Genomic DNA, 8,358 nt, shown 5'->3' with positions numbered 1-8,358 from the left:
CGTGCAGACAGGGGTGAGACCAGAGGACAGAGAGTCAAGGGATGTTTAATTGTCAAATATATGGTCAACTTACAATGATATTCTTACTTGCTGTAGCTGCACGTACATAAACGCAAAACACAAATAAATATACAATAATCAGTAATACAACACATTATTAATCAATTATAGGTTCAAGGTGAAGGTGAAAAGATTTAATAGGAATCTGAGGGGTAACGTTTTCATAAAGAGGGTGGTGGGTGTATGGAACAAGCTGCCAGGGGAGGTAGTTGAGGCTGGGACTATCCCAACATTTAAGAAACAGTTAAATACTTACATGGATAGGACAGGTTTGGAGGTATATGGACCAAGCGCAGGCAGGTGGGACTAGTGTAGCTGGGACATTGTTGGCCGGTGTGAGCAAGTTGAGCCAAAGGGCCTGTTTCCACACTGTATCAAGGTTTCAAGGTGTCAAAGGTCAGTTTATTGTCACATGTACCAATTAAGGTGCAGTGATATGTTAATTATCATACAGCCATGCTAAAAAAAGCACCAACTACATAAAAGTTAACATAAACATCCACCACAGCGGATTCCCCACGTCCCTCACTGTGATGGAAGGCAATAAAGTCTAATCTTCTTCCTCTTTATTCACCCGCGGTCGGGGCAGTCGAACCATCTGCAGTCGGGGCGATTGAAGCTCCCGCAGTTGGTGATCGAAGTTCCCGCGTTGGGGTGATCGACACTCCCACATTGGGGCGGTCGAAGTTCCTACATCAGGGCGGTCGAAGCTCATGCGGCTTGGAGCTCCCGAAGTCGACCTCTAACCGGGGACCGCGGGCTCCACGATAAAAAGTCCGCAGGCTCCCGTGGTTGGAGCTCCCGTAGTCGGTCTCCAGCAGAAGCTGCCAGCCCCTCGATGTTAAGCCGCAGTTTCCTCCAAACCCACCCCCCCCCCCAACCCCCAATAAAACAAGCTAAAGAACAATAAAAACATACATTTAACACATACTATCAAACTACTAAGAAGGAAGGGACAGACTGACTGTTGGCGAGGCAGCCATTGCTAGCGCCACCCGGTGGTTCAAATATCACTCTATGATTCTAATAATACTAGTTAACAAGCAAGTGAAGAATGGTTTATTTGTCACGTGTCCCTAAAGGGAACAACGAGATTCTTACTTGCTGAAGCTTAACATGTCCGTTAATTCAAAACAAAAATACATATACAATACTCAGTAATACCATCAATAACTCATACCAGGTGACTTGACCAAAGGAATGTGAAGATAGACACAGAGTGCTGGAGTAACTCAGCGGGGCAGGCAGCATATCTGGAGGACATGGATAAGTGACGTTTCAGGTTGAGACCCTTCTTCAGACATTATTGGGGTGATGGGGGGGGGGGGAGGGGATAGGGGTGGCGAATGAAAGCTGGAAGACAGGAGGGGCAGGACCAAGCCTGACAGGTAATAGGTTGAAGATAGACACAAAAAGCTGGAGTAACTCTGCGGGACAGGCAGCATCTCTGGAGAAAATGGAAAGGAAAATGCAATGGAAAATGGAAACGTCACCCATTTCTTTAGTTTAGTTTAGGGATACAGCACGGAAACAGGCACTTCAGCCCACCGGGTCCGTGCCAACCACCAATCCCCACACATTAATACTATCCTACACCCACCAGGGGCAATTTTCACATTTACCAAGCCAATTAATATACAAACCTGCACGTCTTTGGAGTGTGGGTGGGAAACCGAAGATCTCGGAGAAAGCCCCTCGCAGGTCACGGGGAGAACGAACAAACTCCGTGCAGACAGCACCCGTAGTTGGGATCGAACCCGGGTCTCCGGCGCTGCATGGTCTGTAAGGCAGCAACTCTACCGCTGCGCCACCGTGACCACTCTTCTCTCCAGAGATGCTGACTGTCCCGCTGAGTTACTCCAGCCTATTGTGTCTATCTTCGGTTTAAAAACCAGCATCTGCAGTTCCTTCCTACACATTGTTGTTGAAGTAGGTGAGCGTTGCGCAATGTTTAAGAGCCTGATAGTTATTGGGAAGAAGCTTTTTCTTGAACCTGGGCGGTGAATATTTTGAGTTGGTTGCATCTCATCCCTATGATCACAGTGAGGTATGCCTAGAGTGGCGTTTGTCTTTGATGATGATATCAGCTTTCGAGGCAGAAACTCTCTATATCCCTTTGATGGTGGGAGCATCAGTACCCATGATGCATTGGGCAATGGCCACCATTTTCTGCAGCCTTTTTGTTCCTGGCTGTTTGAGTTACCAAACCAGACTGCGATGCAACCAGCCAATATGCTCAGCAGGTCAGGCAGCATCTATTGAGGGAATGGACAGAAAGTTTTGGTTTGGACTCCTTCTTTAGACTGACCTTGCTGCTCGGCAAGGCCAGCAGCATCATCAAGGACGAGTCGCACCCTGGCCACCCCCTCTTCTCCAATCTCCCATCAGGCAAGGGGTACAGAAGTGTGAAAACGCACACCTCCAGATTCAGGGACAGTTTCTTCCCAGCTGTTATCAGGCAACTGAATCATCCTACCACATCCAGAGAGCAGTGCTGAACTACTACCTACCTCTTTGGTGACCCTCGGAATATCCTTGATCGGACTTTGCTGGCTTTACCTTGCACTAAACGTTATTCCCTCATCATGTATCTGTACACTGTAAATGGCTGGATTGTAATCATGTATTGTCTTTCTGCTGACTGGATAGCATGCAACAAAAGCCTTTCACTGTACCTTGGTACACGCGACAATAAACTAAATTAAAACTAAACTAAAGATGGGACTTGATCTGAAACGTTGTCTCCCTATTTCCTTCCACAGATGCTGTCTGACCCGTTGAGTTCTTCCGGTACTTTGTGTTTTGCTCTTGTTCCAGTTTCTTGTTTCCCTCTGGTGAACTGTGGCAGCGCGGAGTCTTCATCTGACATCTTCCACTGTTCCACCTCTTCCCAAATAACATCATGTGGGGAATAGACAGGGCAACGGCACACAGTCTTTTACCCAGAGAAGGGGAATCAAAAACCAGGAGGGAAAGATTGAATAGGAAACTTACTGAGGCGTAACTTTGCCACACAGAGGGTGGTTGGTATAAAGTACGAGCTGTCAGAGGAGATGGTTGAAGCAGATACTATAACATTATTTAGAAGACATTTGTCCAGGCACATGGAGAGTGAGGTTTTGAGGGACATTGGCTTAACACGGGCAGGTGGTACTAGTTGGAAGAAGGGTCTCAACCCAAAACGTCACCCGTAGACATACAGTGGCCTACCGAGTCCGCACCGACCAGCGATCCCTGCACATATAACCATTACAGCACGGAAACAGGCCATCTCGGCCCTACAAGTCCGTGCCGAACACTTCTTTTCATTAACACTATCCTACACACACTAGGGACAATTTACATTTACACCAAGCCAATTAACCTACAAACCCGCACGTCTTTGGAGTGTGGGAGGAAACCGAAGATCTCAGAGAAAACCCAGGCAAGTCACGGGGAGAACGTGCAAACTCCGTACAGACAGCACCCGTAGTCAGGATGCAACCTAGTGCTGTAAGGCAGCAACTCTACCTTGCTAATGACTAATTGCTCCTTGAGGAGGCAGCGAGCCTGTCTTGACTAATTAGGGTAGTTGAGAGGGTACGTAAGAGTTACGGAAGTGTCAGCCACGTTAATGGAGGTGGGGTCTGTTCAGGAGGCTGATCACTCTGAACAAACCAGATTGGGTAACATTCCTTCTCTGGAGGTCTGAGGCTCGGCCCCCGCTCGATCCCAAAGGCACTTGAAGTTGGAGGGAGTCGTGGACAGTGGCAGACGTTGGGCAAAGGGCAGATTTCAAGATGGCGGTGGATGGTGGGAGAGGGTCGGTGAGTGGGCTGTGGGCTCAGCCCCTCACATACATGGATGCACTGATTCTGGGGTCGGCTGTAGGAGATTTAGCTCTTTACTGGCATATTAGTATGTAAGACATAGAATTTCACTGTACCTGGGCACATGTTCCAAATCTGAGGAAGGACACTATTGCCATAGAGGGAGTGCAGAGACGGTTCACCAGGCTGATTCCTGGGATGTCAGGACTGTCAGGACTGTCTTATGTCCTGGGATGTCAGGACTGCCTTATGAAGAAAGACTGGATAGACTTGGTTTATACTCTCTAGAATTTAGGAGATTGAGAGGGGATCTTATAGAAACTTACAAAATTCTTAAGGGGTTGGACAGGCTAGGTGCAGGAAGATTGTTCCCGATGTTGGGGAAGTCCAGGACAAGGGGTCACAGCTTAAGGATAAGGGGGAAATCCTTTAAAACCGAGATGAGAAGAACTTTTTTCACATGGAGAGTGGTGAATCTCTGGAACTCTCTGCCACAGAGGGTAGTTGAGGCCAGTTCATTGGCTATATTTAAGAGGGAGTTAGATGTGGCCCTTGTGGCTAAGGGGATCAGGGGGTATGGAGAGAAGGCAGGTACGGGATACTGGGTTGGATGATCAGCCATGATCATATTGAATGGCGGTGCAGGCACGAAGGGCCGAATGGCCTACTCCTGCACCTAATTTCTATGTTTCTATGTTCCAATAAAGCTTAATTGAAAGAACATTCTCGAACCGCGAACCCAGTGTTTTTTCTTTCTAATGTCGTTCAATAGACAACAGACAATAGACAATAGGTGCAGGAGTAGGCCATTCGGCCCTTCAAGCCAGCACCACCATTCAATGTGATCATGGCTGATCATCCCCAATCAGTACCCCGTTCCTGCCTTCTCCCCATATCCCCATATCCCCTGGCTCTGCTACTTTTAAGAGCCCCATCTAGCTCTCTCTTGAAAGTATCCTGAGATCCTGCCTCCACCACCCTCTGAGGCAGAGAATTCCCTCTCACTGATCAAGAAATCCCTCTCCGTTGACCCGGACTGAAGAAGTCTTGCCCAGAGTAGGGGAATCGAGAACCAGAGGACATAGGTTTAAGGTGAAGGGGGAAAGATTTAATAGCCCTATCTAGCTCTCACTTGAAAGCATCCAGAGAATCGCCCTCTGAGGCAGAGAATTCCACATTCACCACTCTCTGTGTGAAAAAGTGGTTCCTCATCTCTGTTCTAAATGGCTTACCCCTTATTCTTAAACTGTGGCCCCTGGTTCTGGACTCCCCCAACATCGGGAACATGTTTCCTGCCTCTAGTGTGTCCAAGCCCTAAACAATCTTATATGTTTCAATAAGATATCCTGTCATCCTTCTAAACTCCAATGTGTACAAGCCCAGATTTGGAGAAGGTGCAGTAGGTGCAGTACCAGAAGGCGGTGATTCGAGGGTATTAACCATAAAGTGAGGTTGGACAGAATTGGTAGACAAAAAATGCTGGAGAAACTCAGTGGGTGAGGCAGCATCTATGGAGAGAAAAAATAGGCGACGTTTCAGGTAATAGGAGACCCTTCTTCAGACTTGGATTGATTATTCCTGAACTTCGGAGACTGAGGGGAGACTTGATAGTACATAAAATTATATTTTCATATTTTAATATAATGTATGACACAGACACATATATATATACACATATATATACACACACACATATACCCTACCCCCCCAATACAAGGAAGTGGCGGCGCTGTTGAACGGCTCGCCTGCAGTCCGTCTGTCTTTACTTTTTTGTTGTTTTTTTTAAATCTTGCTTTAGTTAAATGTTGGTTATTAGGTTATGTTATGTGCGTGTGGGGGGCTGAAACATGGTTTTCTGTCTCTCCCTTTGGGGGAATGCGACTCTTTCTGTCGTTTCCCCCCTTCTCTGCCTCCGTCTGCGCTGGGGCCTAATGGCGGAGTTGGCGGCCTCCAACTGCGACCGACCCCGAGGCTCCGGAGGCAGAGCCAGCCAGGACTCACCAACGCGAGGCTGGCCGAATTCGGAGCTGTGGCGGCGTTTGAGCGCTTCGGTGCGGGGCGGAGACGGTGCTCCGGTGGCTGAGGCGGCGTTCTGGCAGCGGCGCCCTGAATCTGGGGCTCGGCTGCGGGCCAGTGGACGACATCGTCGGGAGCTCATGGTCACAGGCTGGTGACCTGTTTTCCGGAGCTCCCGCAGCAACAGCTGCGTCCGCTGGACTGGAGGGCGGCAGCTTCGACCATCCCGGGCCACGGAGCTTGAACCGGCCCGTTCGCGGAGCTCGGTTGAGCCGCGGGACTGACTACCATCGCCTGGTGGGGTAACAACATATCGCCTCAGCGCAGAGGGACAATGAGGAGGGAAGAGACAGTAACTTTAAGACTTTTGCCTCCATCACAGTGAGGAGGTGCCTGGTGAACTCACTGTGGTGGATGTTAATTTGTGTTTATTGTGAGTTTTGGTGTTTATTATCATATGTATGGCTGCAGGCAACGACATTTCGGTCTGAACGACAAATAAAGGATCTAATCTAATCTACCATATAACCATATAATAATTACAGCACGGAAACAGGCCATCTCGGCCCTACAAGTCCATGCCGAACAATTTTTTTTCCCCTTAGTCCCACCTGCCTGCACTCGTACCATAACCCTCCATTCCCTTCTCATCCATATGCCTATCCAATACCATGTTGTCTAATTTTGCACGCTAATCTCTTGTATAGGACCTTGTCAAAGGCTTGAAACCTTGTCAAAGGCCCAAAATGTTGCCCATTTCCTTTGTTACCTCACCCGCTGAGTTTCTCCAGCATTTTTGTCTACCTTTGATTTTCCAGCATCTGCAGTTCCTTCTTAAACACAGATTATACATCAGTTTCAATGCTTTGTTCAAATCCAGCACTTTGTGTCAATTTTTGCACTATTATGGTCTAGTTACCTAGTATTAGTGATTAATAATGCATTGTATTACTGATTAATGTATATTTATCTGTGTTTTGCGATTAACAGCATGTTAAGCTACAGCAAGTAAGAATGTATTTATTCTCTTTTGGGATTAGTTTCAGAAATATGTCATCGTGAAGAGTCAAGAATGCATGGAATTTCACTTCCACAACATTCTTTGCCAAATTACCCTTTCACCTCTATCCCGTCCTCCAGCTTTACATTTCACACCTCTCCTTATTGCGCCCTTTATGTCCCCGCTGTTATCTCTGGCCTTTGTCCACTCATCTGCCAACCAAACCATTCGCACCTGTACCCACCTATCACTTGCCAAGTGTTGGTCCATCCCAACCACATGTCCAGCTTTCTACCCTAACTACTATCAGCCTGAAGAAGGGTCCTGATCTAAAACATCATGCACCCATGTCTTTCAGAGATAGACAAAAATGCTGGAGAAACTCAGCAGCATCTATGGAGCGAAGGAGATAGGCAACGTTTCGTGCCCGAAACGTTGCCTATTTCCTTCGCTCCATAGATGCTGCTGCACCCTCTGAGTTTCTCCGGCATTTTTGTCTACCTTCAATTTTCCAGCATCTGCAGTTCCTTCTTAAACACTTTGTCCTCCAGAGATACTGCTCATTTCCTCCAGCGTTTTTGTTTCGTTTGATTAAAGAATACGATGTGATATGATGGAACTCTATTTATCCCGAGAGGGATATTGATCTGCCAACAATCATAATTAAAGCACCAAATACATGAAATTAAATTGACAAGTGGAAAGGTTTGGGGGATGTGCAAAGATTTGGGAGGAGAGTCAGTCTCAGTCTACCCCACGACAGAAGGGGGAGGAGTTGTACAGTGTGATAGCCACAGGGAAGAAGGATCTCCTGTGGCGTTCTGTGCTGCATCTTGGTGGAAGGTGCTGTTGCTGAAGGTGCTCCTCAGGTTGACCAGTGTGTCATGGAGGGGGTGGGCTGTATTGTTCAATACTCAGCATTTTATACATTGTAATTTAATTGTCATTAATTTTATTAGCCAAGTCTGTCAACATACAAAGAATTTGATTTGCCAACAGTCCAGTCATACAAATAAAAAGCAGCAAGATACATACTCGCATAAAAATCAAACATGGTGGCCGATTGGGAAAGGGGGAGATGCAGCGAGACCTGGGTGTCATGGTACACCAGTCATTGAAGGTAGGCATGCAGGTGCAGCAGGCAGTAAAGAAAGCCAATGGTATGTTATGTTAGCTTTCATTGCAAAAGGATTTGAGTATAGGAGCAGGGAGGTTCTACTGCAGTTGTACAGGGTCTTGGTGAGACCACACCTGGAGTATTGCGTACAGTTTTGGTCTCCAAATCTGAGGAAGGACATTATTGCCATAGAGGGAGTGCAGAGACGGTTCACCAGACTGATTCCTGGGATGTCAGGACTGTCTTATGAAGAAAGACTGGATAGACTTGGTTTATACTCTCTAGAATTTAGAAGATTGAGAGGGGATCTTATAGAAACTTACAAAATTCTTAAGGGGTTGGACAGGCTAGATGCA

This window comes from Leucoraja erinacea, chromosome 5 (assembly GCF_028641065.1).
Source record: "Leucoraja erinacea ecotype New England chromosome 5, Leri_hhj_1, whole genome shotgun sequence".
NCBI lineage: Eukaryota > Metazoa > Chordata > Chondrichthyes > Rajiformes > Rajidae > Leucoraja > Leucoraja erinaceus.
This window is presented reverse-complemented; position numbering follows the sequence as displayed.